Here is a 13703-nt window from a genome sequence, read left to right on the forward strand (position 1 = left end):
TCATTTATATGTATAAATACATGTGTGGTCAATATAAAGGACTGGCACATGACTTATTTCTTCCGAAAACAATACTAAGGACCAGGGGGCACTCACTGCGAGTGGAAGAAAAGCGATTCCGACACCTAAATAGGAAAGGGTTCTTTACAGTTAGAGCGGTCAGACTGTGGAATACACTACCACAAGAGGTAGTAATGGCAGATACTATAACAGCTTTTAAAAAAGGGTTGGATGATTTCCTCAGTACACAAAACATTGTTGGTTATAAATGACTTAGTGACTAAATGTAGAACTGGTGGAGGAAGGTTGAACTAGATGGACCTAGGTCTTTTTTCAACCTAAGTAACTATGTAACTATGTAACTTAATATTCTTGAGACCCCAGAGCATAGTAAATGTAAAATGTAAAAAATAAAAATATAACTTTTATTGTGATCTCACCTCTCATCTCACCGGCTCCTCTGACCCTCACTATTAGCTATCTGGACCCCTCTGTCACGCTCCCCGGGTCCTCACCCCCGCTCCCCGGCTCACCTGCCACGCTGCCCGCTCCTCAGCCCCCGGATTCCGTCCGTCCCAGGCCCCCTGGTCCCCGATCCCGGCGCCCGACGGCTTCCCAGGACCTGGCCGGCTCCCCTGCGTCCTCCCCTCAGCCTCCTTCCCTGGCTTCTGGCACCCGGGCGGCGCGCATGCGCGTTAGGGCGCGCGCGCGGTCACTGACCCTTTCTTAAAGGGCCAGCGTCCATGAACAGGAAATGAGGTTGAACAGGTACTGGGTATAAAGGGGGTTAGTGTCCAAGGGGGCGGGGCCTGATCTTCGTGTTCCCTGAGCTAGGAGTCAGGTCTCCTGGTGTTTATGTGCCTGTACTCACCTATCTCTCTTTGTAGAGCCGTACCTGCCTCGCCATCCCGTCTGCCGTATCCTGAACCCCGCACACTGTCCGTCTGCCATCTGACAGTCCGTACCATCTCGGATCCCTGCGGTGACCCGTCATCTCGCTCCTGAGGTTCCGGACCCCGCCTGATATCATCTCGGCTTCCGAACCTGAGCTACGTCACCAGGACTACCATCTGTGACACCGTGGTCCCAGGGACTCCTCCGCTGCCTTCACTTGCACGGACTGTTCTGCTGCCCATCAGTGCTTCAGCTGCCGGACTCCCTACCACCATCTTAAGAGTTCGGTCCAGTGGATCCACCTCCTGGGTCGGCCCGACCGCCCGGCCGTGACAGTAAGATCAGGCCATGGATCCCGCTGCAGCACTAGCGGCCTTGCAAGAGGAACTCCGACGTCAGCATGAAGTCCAGACCCGCATGTTGCAATTTATGACCTCCGTGGACACCCGCCTGTACACGTTACAAGCATCAATGACGCCTGCGGCACCCAGGTCCCCAGCTATGCAAGCCATGGCTCCCGCACCAGTGGCAGCCTCTTCAGATGCTTCCCGTCTCCGTTTGGCGTCACCACCTCGTTATGCTGGAGATCCCAAGACCTGCAGGGGCTTCATAAACCAGTGTTCCCTTCATTTCACGCAGCTGCCACATCTGTTCGCCTCTGACCAAGCCAAGGTCGCCTTTATAATGTCTCATCTGGAGGGCGAGGCGCTGGCATGGATGAACCCCTTGTGGGAGAAGGAGGACCCCATGACCAAGAACCTTCAAGAGTTCCTGCAGGCCTTTCGCAGCACCTTCGACGAGCCGGGACGCGCCTCTGCGTCTGCTTCATCCCTCCTCCGCCTACGTCAAGGAACACTGACGGTGGGGCAATATGCCATCCGTTTCCGTACTTTGGCTTCTGAACTCGGGTGGAATAATGAGGCCCTGACAGCCGCCTTCTGGGAAGGACTCTCGAGTCGCATCAAGGATGAGTTGGCGGGTCGTGACGTGCCCTCCACCCTAGATGCCCTGATTGCCCTAGCCACTCGAGTGGACATTCGTTTCCAGGAACGCTCCAAAGAGCTGTATCGTGAGAGACGTGCAGTACGGCACTCCCCTCCTCCACAGAAGTCCTCTGTGCCTCACTCTTCAACAGCTGGGATTCCTGTCCACGAGCCCATGCAGGTTGACCGAGTACGACAGTCTGACCAACGTAGAGCAGAGCGGCTCGCCAAAGGCCTCTGCTTTTACTGCGGAGAGGGCACACATCTCTTACGCTCCTGTCCGGAAAGGCCGGGAAACTCCAAAGCCTAGGGTTGGTAGGAGAGGCCACCCTAGGTGCTGGGACTCTCTCAGACCCAGTTATGTGGACGGTACAAGTGTCAACAGGAGAGACGCGCTTCACGGCTGAGGCATACCTCGACTCCGGAGCAGCAGACAATTTTATCCAGCAGGCCACGGTGGACAAGTACCAGCTGCCTGTTACTCCACTCGATAAGCCCATAATGATTGCCTCGGTGGATGGGAGACCCCTCTCTGATACCATCTCCTGGATCACCAAGCCGGTGGAATTGCGTATAGGTGCTCTGCACACCGAGAACATCGCTCTCTACGTCCTTCCACACATGTCCCATCAAATCCTGCTGGGACTTCCTTGGTTGCGGACACACGAACCATCAGTCAGCTGGGGTACTGGCGAAATCACTCGTTGGGGCTCTGCCTGTCATGAGAGATGTCTAAAGTCCCTACAACCAATCCGAAGTCCTCCGGCTCCAGAGAACCTACCGGAACTGCCCTCGGCCTATTGGTCCTTCGCGGACGTTTTTGACAAGAAGGAGTCTGAGGTACTTCCGCCACACCGTCCCTACGATTGCGCCATCGACCTGCTCCCAGGAACAACACCACCTCGAGGACGGATATATCCGTTGTCTCCAGCCGAAACCAGGGCCATGTCCACCTACATCACGGAAAGCCTGGCAAAGGGATTCATCCGGAGATCCTCCTCTCCTGCGGGAGCAGGCTTCTTCTTCGTTAAGAAGAAAGAGGGTGACCTACGCCCATGCATTGACTACCGGGGCTTGAATCAGATCACCATAAAAAACAAGTACCCCTTACCGCTCATCCCCGAATTGTTCGACCGGCTCAGAGGAGCCCGTGTGTTCACCAAACTGGATCTTCGGGGTGCCTACAACCTAGTTCGTATCCGCTCTGGGGACGAATGGAAGACCGCATTTAATACTCGCGACGGGCACTACGAATACTGCGTGATGCCCTTCGGTCTGTGTAACGCTCCTGCCGTATTCCAAGAACTGGTGAACGACATATTCCGGGACCTCCTCTACCTCTGTGTAGTAGTTTATCTGGATGACATCCTTGTCTTCTCTCCGGACCTCCAGACCCACAGAGAGAACGTAAAGCTGGTCCTACAAAGACTGAGAGAGAATCGTCTCTACGCCAAATATGAGAAGTGCGTCTTTGAGCAGTCTTCTCTCCCTTTCCTGGGATACATCATCTCGGGTACTGGGTTGCAGATGGATCCAAAGAAGGTCTCCTCCATACTCAACTGGCCTCCTCCTTCGGGACTGAAGGCAATCCAACGGTTCCTGGGATTCGCCAACTACTACCGCCAGTTTATCCCGCACTTCTCCGCCCTGACTGCCCCTCTCTCCGCTTTGACCAAAAAGGAGGCTAAACCAAAGGACTGGTCACCTGCGGCCGACGCCGCGTTTTGCTCTTTGAAGCGAGCTTTCGCCTCCTCTCCTGTACTCCACCGACCGGAGTTAAACCGCCAGTTCACCTTGGAGGTGGATGCCTCCTCCTCAGGAGCCGGAGCAGTGCTCATGCAAAAATCCTCCTCCGGGAAGATGGTGACTTGCGGTTTCTTTTCTAAGAGCTTCTCAGCACCAGAACGGAATTACACCATCGGTGACCGAGAATTATTGGCGGTCAAACTAGCTCTGGAGGAGTGGCGCTACCTCCTGGAAGGAGCAGTGTACCCCGTGACCATCTACACGGACCACAAGAACCTGGAATACCTGCGGTCCGCTCAGCGACTGAACCCGCGGCAAGCCAGGTGGTCCTTATTCTTTGCCAGGTTTGACTTCCAGCTCCACTTCCGACCCGCGGACAAGAATGTACGCGCCGATGCCTTGTCTAGGTCCCTCATGTCCATGGAGCAGGAGGAAGAGACTACCCAACCTATCATCCCTCCTAGCAAGATTGTTCCGGTGGCTCCCGTCACTCTGGCCCAAATACCACCCGGGAAGACCTATGTCTCGGAGACCGACAGGCAAAAAGTGTTACACTGGGGTCATGCCTCAAAAACAGCCGGCCATGCAGGCCAGAAGAGAACATGGGGTGCGATTGTACGCCATTACTGGTGGCCATCCCTTCGCACTGACGTCGCCGCCTTTGTCTCTGCCTGCTCCTCTTGTGCCAGGAACAAGACGCCCAAACACCTGCCCTATGGCCGTCTTCTGCCTCTACCGATACCCTCAGTTCCCTGGCAACACATTGCGATGGACTTTATTACGGACTTGCCATTATCCTCTGGACACACAGTCATATGGGTCGTGGTGGACCGGTTCTCCAAAATGGCCCACTTCATCCCCATGGCTGGACTGCCCTCTGCTCAGGAACTCGCGGAAGCCTATATCCATCACATCTTCCGCTTGCATGGCTTTCCATCCCACATCGTGTCCGACAGAGGAACTCAGTTCACCTCCCGCTTCTGGAGGGCTCTCTGCAAACATCTGGGAGTGACTCTGGACTTTTCTTCCGCTTACCATCCTCAGTCTAATGGCCAAGTGGAGAGGGTCAATCAAATCTTGACATCCTTCTTACGTCACTATGTCAACACCCATCACGACGACTGGTCCACGCTTCTGCCTTGGGCTGAGTTCTCACATAACCACCACATCAGTGAGTCGTCCTCCAAATCTCCCTTCCATGTCGTTTACGGACTTCAGCCCTCCGTTCCATTGCCTATATCCCCTTCTTCGGATGTCCCTGCGGCTGATACTGTAGCCCGTGACTTCGCTACCATTTGGGACTCTGTCAAGGCGTCCCTTGGACGCGCTTCCCAGCGGATGAAGAAACACGCTGACAAAAGGCGTCTAGACCCTCCGTGTTTCTCTCCTGGAGACCTCGTCTGGCTTGCTTCCCAGTACGTCCGCCTGAAGATACCGTCATACAAGCTGGGTCCTCGCTACATTGGGCCGTTTAAAGTCCTCAGCAAGATCAATGAGGTTTCCTACAAGCTACAGCTCCCGGCCACGATGAGGATACCCAACTCATTCCACGTCTCCCTGCTCAAGCCGGTTGTCCTTGGTCCCTTCTCCAATGCTGCCAGTCCGGCCCCTCCACCTATTGCCGATGACGACATCTATGCGGTAAGGGATATCGTGGCCATGAAGACCGTACGAGGTCGGCAGTTCTTCCTGGTGGACTGGGAGGGGTATGGTCCTGAGGATAGGTCTTGGGAGCCCAGGGAGAACGTGGGCACTCCTCTTATCCGTGCCTTCATGTCCCGGTTGCGGGGTGGGGGGCGTGGGGGGGGGGGTACTGTCACGCTCCCCGGGTCCTCACCCCCGCTCCCCGGCTCACCTGCCACGCTGCCCGCTCCTCAGCCCCCGGATTCCGTCCGTCCCAGGCCCCCTGGTCCCCGATCCCGGCGCCCGACGGCTTCCCAGGACCTGGCCGGCTCCCCTGCGTCCTCCCCTCAGCCTCCTTCCCTGGCTTCTGGCACCCGGGCGGCGCGCATGCGCGTTAGGGCGCGCGCGCGGTCACTGACCCTTTCTTAAAGGGCCAGCGTCCATGAACAGGAAATGAGGTTGAACAGGTACTGGGTATAAAGGGGGTTAGTGTCCAAGGGGGCGGGGCCTGATCTTCGTGTTCCCTGAGCTAGGAGTCAGGTCTCCTGGTGTTTATGTGCCTGTACTCACCTATCTCTCTTTGTAGAGCCGTACCTGCCTCGCCATCCCGTCTGCCGTATCCTGAACCCCGCACACTGTCCGTCTGCCATCTGACAGTCCGTACCATCTCGGATCCCTGCGGTGACCCGTCATCTCGCTCCTGAGGTTCCGGACCCCGCCTGATATCATCTCGGCTTCCGAACCTGAGCTACGTCACCAGGACTACCATCTGTGACACCGTGGTCCCAGGGACTCCTCCGCTGCCTTCACTTGCACGGACTGTTCTGCTGCCCATCAGTGCTTCAGCTGCCGGACTCCCTACCACCATCTTAAGAGTTCGGTCCAGTGGATCCACCTCCTGGGTCGGCCCGACCGCCCGGCCGTGACACCCTCTACATCTTCGGATCATCATCATTCATGCTGACATACCTATGAAGGTTACAATGTCATTACATCATGATGTGTACCATAACCTTAAATGTGCAGGGATTTCAGCACAGGCAGCACAGATCAGAAGATGTGGTATGGGCTGGATGAGTGAGCATGAAGTCAAAGGTTAGGAGTGTGTAAGGAGTTTTCTGATTTTTGAATCAATGGCTTGTAATTTTTCATTCATATTTATGTCCAATGTATTAAGATCTCACATATGAACAGCCAAATTGTCAGCTCTTTTAGAATAATATCAAATGAAATTACTTTTTTACTAATGCTATTTCCCATAGATCTTTTATTTTGTTGATATCTAAGATTTTTAAGGTATTTATCTATTTACACATGGTGGGTATATTAGCCTTCTACTTGTCATGCCTATTGCTTAATGGTGCATTTGATCGTTTAAAAACTGTTGCACATTGTCATTTCTATTTTTTCTTTCTGCTCATAAATCAGCCATATATGTTCTGAAATGAAGTGACCTGGAGTAAAAAATACCTTGCTGCACTGTTTTTCTCTCTTTTTGATTTGAATACTATACAGTATATTATTTATTATTTTTTGAAGTATAAAGTTATTACTTAATACATCATACGTTTATTAGTAAAGAGTGCTGCATTTCATTTAGCCATAATGTTGTATAGTCTTTACTGATGTGAATAAAATATTAATTGTATACCAGTGTTTACTGAAAATTTTATTACAAGGGCGTTATGAAGCTGTCTCATGTTCTCAACTGGAAGAGCAGATAATGTTGCAATTTATAGAAACCAATATTACCTGCAATGTGTCTGAGCACTAATTATGTCAACGTGCCTCCAGATGAAATTTCTTCCAAAAGAGCACTTCAAATGCAAATTGTCAAAACTATAAATTACAAAGACTATGTGCACTAATACAAATGATACTATCCAAAATGATTTGGATATTTTTAAAATTTGTGCTTCTTTTATAAATAATGTAAACCTAATAAATTTTCAGAATTGAAAATATTTTTCTATGTCCAGAAAGGAAACTTAACCCCTTAAGGGCAGGTTAATTTCTTCTTTTTCCTCTATTTCTTACTAGAATCATACTTTGATTTTTTTTTCTATTAAAAGAGCCATATAACGGACTGTTTATTTGTGGGATGTATTGTAGTTTTAAAAGACTACATTTACTTCATCATAAAATATACTGAGAATCAGGGAAAAAAAAGTTGCAAATGAAATGCAATGGTGAAGAAAGGTTTTTCTTTTACAGCATTTATTGTAGTGTAAAAATAAACTATCAATACAATTATGTAGGTTCGTACAATTATGGTGACACCAAATTTGCACATATATATATATATATATATATATATATATATATATTTTGTGAGACAGGGAATATAGCTCAGCTGGGATCTTTGCTTTGGTCCAAGCGAGTGGCTATGGATTCACAGATGAAAGTGGCAGACTGGCATTTTACACACAGATACGGCCACTGCCGTGTTTATTGTGTACACTTATCTCTCAGTGTTACACATGCAAAAACAGGAAAATAAACGTCTAAGGCCATCTGGCCACTAACTAACAACAGAATGCTAATGTGGCGCCCCTGACCCGGTCAGGCACCACAGAGTATTGCACCCATGCGGGGACAATGCCTCCAGGTAATCTCCAAAGGCCAGGATGAGGTGCACACACAAACACATAGTGACCAGGTCTCCCACACCATAGAAGGGACCCTTGGGTAACCAGTAGGGGTTAACTTTCAATTCCCAGCAAGGGGTGTGCTCAGAGGCTGGTTGCTAGGAAGCAGGGCAGAGAGGGAGTGTGGAGGAGTGAGGAGCATGGAAGTGGAGCTCAGACAGGAGCAGCAGTGCAGGTCCCACGAGTGAGCCAGTTTAGTGTGCAGCTCAGGAAGAGCAGAAGCAGACCCTGGAGCTGTTGCAGTCTAACAGCGTCCGCGCAGTGACTACCGACGGGGGAGAACGGTCACCTGGTAGTGCTGCCCGAACACCACACACAGCTGGAGAGAGAGCAGTGTAGTGGAAAGTAAGGAGACTGTCAGGGAGTACCAGGCCCAAACGGGCGGCAGATCCCGGTGCGGGGATAGATCCACCTTTCCTTGCTAAACCTGCCGGTGTGGGGCCCTTAAAGCCCACGCCACAACACCACAAAAGCCGCAGCCACGTAGCCACAGTTAGGGCCCATAGTTCACAGGAGGCAAGCAGCTGGAGTGATCTGGTCCAGGCGACAAGCAAACGGCAAACAAACGAGGGGAGCAGTTACTTCCCTGGGTGACCCCCATAGGGACTAAAAGTCGGGGTTACCACAAACCACAGAAGGGCTAAGGAAGGCGAGTCGGTAGCCACCCTCATCAGTCAGCCTGAAGGACACCTGGTTCCAGCCTGGTTCATCCCAGCTACGCCCGGGTTACTCACTCTGCCACCTTCTGTGAGTAAAACCCCTGAAAGACATTCTGCTTGTGTGGAGTTATTCTGCGCCTTGTGGTTCTACACACCTACACAGGGCCCTGGGGCTTGCCTCACTCTCAGGAGGCTATTACAACTGGCTGCACCCACCATCAGCCCCAGGCATCCCTTAACCTGCAGTGGCGGTCCCCACTGACCGCAATTCTGAGAGTGGCGTCACGACAATCCTAAAAGAAGATCTCCTACCTGTGACAAGATCCAGCTACGTGGAGTCCCTGAAGGTAATGCACCGACACAACACTGGAGGGGCTTCACACTAACTACAAAATAAACCTATCTAACAAACAAAACAGTATTCTCTTACTGTGTCAGTTCCTCACCACAGCAAGCGGAGGTATTGAGTCCCAGCAGCCATGAGCCTGTACCTCTCCTCAGCAGGTTCTCTGTTCTGAAAGCCTCCTGATTATTTCAGCTGATCCAGTGAGGAATCAAAACCCTGGATTGAATGTGGAGAAGGGAGCAACCAGTCCCACTGCCATTCCTACTGATTGCTCCAGGAAAAACCGAGCCCGAAATTACACTGAAATAAACAGGCTTCAGTGACTATCTTATTGCTGAGCCAGATATAATGTTCCCAGCTTTTCCCAGTGCATTTGCATGGGCCGACCGCTCCACAATCAATACATGGAGACATATGAAATGAACCGAGGGGAAACATACCTGTTCTCTAGTACTTCTCCCCTCGGCATCTCACATACCCCCCCCTTTGTTCGAGCCCGTGGGGTCGGACACAATGACTCACCAAGCAGTGCGTTCTAGACAATGCGTAAGCGTTCCCATGCGCCTTGCCTGCTCTGTGCTCCACTGAAATTTAAAATTTTGTAATGCCAAGAACCAGCGTGTCACCCACGCATTGCCCTCTTTTGTCTGGGACATCCATGTCAGGGGTGAATGGTCCGTCACTAGCCTAAATCGGCGTCCTAGTAAATAATAGCGCAGGGTTTCCTGGGCCCACTTCACAGCTAAGGCTTCTCGCTCAACCACACTATAATTTTGTTCTGCCTCCGTAAGTTTTCTGCTTAGATAGCCCACTGGGTGTTCCTCGCCATTTAATTCTTGTCAAAACACCGCGCCGAGGCCAACACCAGAGGCATCTGTTTGAACAATAAACTCACGGTTAAAGTTTGGGGTAACCAACACTGGTTGGTCACATAAAGCCTTTTTCAACCGTTGAAAGGCGTCTTCTGCTTCTGCATTCCACTTTATTGAGACAGAGGTCAACCCCTTGGTAAGATCCATGAGTGGGGCTGCGATGGTAGCAAAATTTTTGATGAACCGCCGGGAATAACCAACAATCCCCAAAAAGGCTCTGACCTGTCTTTTGGTGACCGGTTAGGGCCAATTCTAAATGGCGTCCACTTTGTTTGCCTGAGGTTTTATAACTCCCCTAACAATGATGTATCCCAGATAGCGAGCCTCTTCCAACCCCAATGTACACTTCTTGGGATTGGCAGTCAACCCGGCAGCCCTTAGAGAGTCCAAGACAGCTCACACCTTTGGCAAATGAGTTTCCCAGTTATCACTAAAGATAATGATATCGTCCAAATATGCGGATGCATACTGGACATGGGGCTTTAGGACAATATCCATTAGTCGTTGGAAGGTGGCTGGGGCTCCATGCAAACCAAATGGCATATCCCGGTACTGGAACAGTCCCTGTGGCGTAACAAAGGCAGTTTTCTCTTTGGCAGAGTCAGTGAGGGGAATCTGCCTATAATCTTTTGTTAAGTCAATAGTGGATATGTATCTAGCTGAACCTAGTCTCTCTATTAGTTCATCAACTCTTGGCATTGGGTAGGCATCGAATTTCGATACCTCAATAACTTGCAAAAATCATTACAAAACCGAATAGTCCCATCGGGCTTGGGCATCAGCACGATAGGACTAGCCCACTCACTCCGGGACTCCTCAATAACCCCGAGTGCCAGCATTTTCTTTACTTCCTGGGCAATAGCTTGTCTCCGAGCCTCAGGAATTCGATACGGTTTTAACCGTACTCCTCGTGTCTGAGGGTCGGTGACAATGTCATGTTTAATTAGGTGAGTACGGCCAGGTAATTCTGAAAAAATATCTGCATTTGTCTGTACGAACTCCTTGGTTTCTTGTATTTGGGTCTTGGACAGCGAGTCTGCAATACCCACCTCTGGTGATACTATCTGGGGGTCACTTACCTCAGATGTTGGTGCCACTCGAGGCCCACTATCAAGGGTAGTTTCCACTACCAGACTCTCTCTGTCCTGCCAGGACTTAAGCAAGTTTACGTGGTAGATTTGTTGGGGTTTTCTCTTGTCTGGTTGGTGTACCTTATAATTCACTTCACCTATTCTTTCCAGCACCTCGTATGGCCCCTGCCATTTTGCAAGAAACTTATTTTCTACAGTAGGTATCAAGACTAACACCCGATCCCCGGGTTTAAAAACTCGTGTTTTAGCCACCCGGTTGTACACCCTGCTTTGGGCGTGTTGTGCGGGCTCCAAACATTCTTTGAGTATTGGCATAACTGCCGCAATTCTGTCCTGCATGAGTGTTATATGTTCAACTACACTGCGGTAAGGAGTCACCTCTTGCTCCCAAGTCTCCTTGGCAATATCCAACAGGCCTCTGGGACACCGCCCATAGACTAATTCAAAAGGTGAAAAGCCCGTGGAGGATTGGAGTACCTCTCGTGTGGCAAACAAAAGATATGGCAGGAGAGTACCCCAATCCCTCCCGTCCTTATCCACCACCCTTTTCAACATCCCCTTTAGGGTTTTATTAAAGCGCTCGACCAGACCGTCCATCTGACGGTGATAAACTGTGGTACGCAGGTGGGAGATTTTTAGTAATTTACATAGTTTTTTGAGTATACGAGACATAAAGGGGGTCCCCTGATCTGTAAGTATCTCTTTTGGAATGCCTGTGCGAGAAATCATGTTAAAAAGCTCCTTTGAAATTGCTTTTGCATTGGCATTCCGTAAGGGTACAGCCTCCGGATAACGGGTGGCGTAATCCAGTACCACCAAAATGTATTGATGACCCCTGGCAGATTTAACTAATGGACCGACTATATCCATTGTTATCCTCTCAAAGGGCACCTCTATTATTGGCAAGGTTACCAGGGGGCTTCTAAAATGTGTCATAGGCGCAGTCAACTGGCATGTAGGACAAGACTGACAGTACCGAGTCACATCTCCCACCAGACCCGGCCAAAAGAAGCATTGCAGAATACGGTCTTTTGTCTTTTCTCCAGCCAGGTGGCCCCCCAAGGGATGTTTATGTGCCAGGTCTAAAACCACCTGACGAAAGGATTTGGGTACCACTAGCTGTTCCACCACCACTCCTCGCATCTTGTCAATGTGGTACAGCATGCCCTGTTGGCACTGCCACATGTGGAAACTCATTTTGAGCCCCTGGGTACACTGGGTTTCCCTCAGAGACCTTCACATTTTCCCATGCCCTTGTTAAAGTAGGATCTTGTTGTTGAGCGGTCCCGAAATTATCACGGGTCACCTCAAGACCTGGCATCTTTATAACATCCTCTAGCGTGTCCGCTTCGCCTGCAAACACAGCCAGAGGAGAGTCTACAGATTCTGGAGCTACCCCTGTGGCGGGTCCCCCATCATCTTGCTCCAGTGGCTAAGGGGCTAACCCCAGGGTATCGTTCACCAGTTTTTCTTCAACCGGAGTGTTCACGCCATTTTTAACTTTCCACAAGTCCCAGAATAGGGGAAAATCTCTCCCCAGGATTATACTATGCAACATAGTCTTTACGATCACCACCTGATGTCTTTTGGCCCCCAAGGGCGTGGCAAGAGTTACCCAGGCTGTGGGGTAGTTTTTAGTATCGCCATGCATGCAACTTATGCCCACAGTTGAACCTGTTATTACTCCAGGGTCCACCAAGCTAGCATGTACCAAGGTTACTTGACTGCCAGAGTCTAAGATGGCATTCACACTATAGCCGTTGACCTCAATGCAACACACATGTTGTTCATTTCCCGTGAGGATCTCCGCAGCACAGACTGACTGTACATATAATGACAGACACCTTGTAGTGTTACAGTCCATAGGCTCTGTAGTTAATGGACAGTTAGCAGCTACGTGACCGAGCCCACGACATCGCCAACACTGTATAGGCCCTTGCCTCCCAGTTGGTGACCTCAGTCTGGGCCTGTTGACTTGCTGAGAAATCACATCGCTAACATAGTCCTTTGTGGACCTGCAACCTCTAATTGCAACATTCTCTTCTTTTGGAAAAGGAGTAGTTTTAGCAGGACTTTCAGGCGATTTCCTAGAATCCCAGCAAGGTGAAAGCGTCCTCTGGAGTAGGCTTTCAGAAGCGCTGTAACACTCGACCATATTCACCAACTGGTCAGCGCTAGTTGTGTCACCCTGTCCGACCCACCTCTGGATCTTAGCCGGTAAGGATCGCAGGTACTTGTCTAGGACAACACGTTCCACCATCTGTGCGGGGGTCAAAGTTTCTGGTTGCAGCCATTTTTTCACCAGATGGATGAGGTCATGCATTTGTGAACGAGCTGGCTGATGTGCCACAAAAGTCCATAGATGTACCCTCTGTGCCCGTACATATGTGTTTACTCCCAGCCTTGCCAGGATTTCGCCTTTTAGTTTACTATAGTCCATAGCATCAGCTCCACTTAGATCATTATATGCCTTTTGCGGATCTCCGATCAGGAATGGAGCGACCACTTCAGCCCATTTGTCCACCGGTAAACGCTCATGTTCTGCAATACGTTCAAACACTGCCAGATATGCTTCCACATCATCATCAGCAGTCATTTTAAGTAAAGTCTTTCGTACGGCTTTCTGCGCACTGGCAGGGCTTTGTGCACGGTCCTCCGCGTCTCTCGGCTGCCGAACCAAGGCCTCCTTTATTGCATTTAACTGCTCTTGTTGCATTTGGTGCTACTGCTCCAGCGCCTTCTGGAGGTAAGTATTGGTCTGTTGTTGCCGGGAACTGGTCTGTTGTAGCTGGGCATTGGTCTGTTGTTGCTGGACATTGGCCTGTTGTAGCTGGGCATTGG

Source organism: Anomaloglossus baeobatrachus, chromosome 1 (genome assembly GCF_048569485.1).
Source record: "Anomaloglossus baeobatrachus isolate aAnoBae1 chromosome 1, aAnoBae1.hap1, whole genome shotgun sequence".
Taxonomy (NCBI): Eukaryota; Metazoa; Chordata; class Amphibia; order Anura; family Aromobatidae; genus Anomaloglossus; species Anomaloglossus baeobatrachus.